Genomic DNA, 709 nt, shown 5'->3' with positions numbered 1-709 from the left:
TGGAGTGACACGTTATCCACTGGACGAAGACTGCGGGGTTAGCAGCTCTTTGTCGGATAATGTAGATAACATCGGAGCATCAAAGGAGCGGACAGTGATGGTGACACCAAACGACGCGGAATGTGTGTTCACCCTGGTCTCACCGAGACATAAAACTGTAAAGAGATGACGGCGACGCCGTATGCTGGCTGCAAGACGCCGGGCTTCAGCCCTGATCCGGGGGCGTTGCCGTAGACGACGGTGCACAGTTATACACTCTCGTCAACGGTATGACGGGGGAGGGAGATGGCGACGTCCGCCTCGAGGCTATGCTTGCAGTAGATGCTCTTCTTGAGCCGGACGAGATGTCCCTTGAAGAATTCGGCAGTGCATTGAAGGCAGGCGATTTGGCCGAAGTGGTCATTGTACGACCGGACGAAAAGATAAACTCGTCATCGCTTCTGGATGAAGCTATCTTGGAGGACACCAAGAGAGTTGTGAACGCACAAGATGGATCGGCGATCCTACGAAATCCCTTGGATCCATACTATCCTTTGGTAAAGAAATTTCAAGACGTCGTCTCCAGCGACCCGCCTTCAGTCCTACCTCCGGACCGAGGTGTGTGTCATCAGATCGACCTAGTTCCGGGAACCAAATACTGCATAACACGCCAATGGCCCCTACCCAAGGAGCAGTGCGACATCATTAACGCCTTTTTTTGTGCGAAGCT

Source organism: Plasmopara halstedii (assembly GCF_900000015.1).
Source record: "Plasmopara halstedii genome assembly, contig: Scaffold_289, whole genome shotgun sequence".
Classification (NCBI taxonomy): Eukaryota; Oomycota; class Peronosporomycetes; order Peronosporales; family Peronosporaceae; genus Plasmopara; species Plasmopara halstedii.
This window is presented reverse-complemented; position numbering follows the sequence as displayed.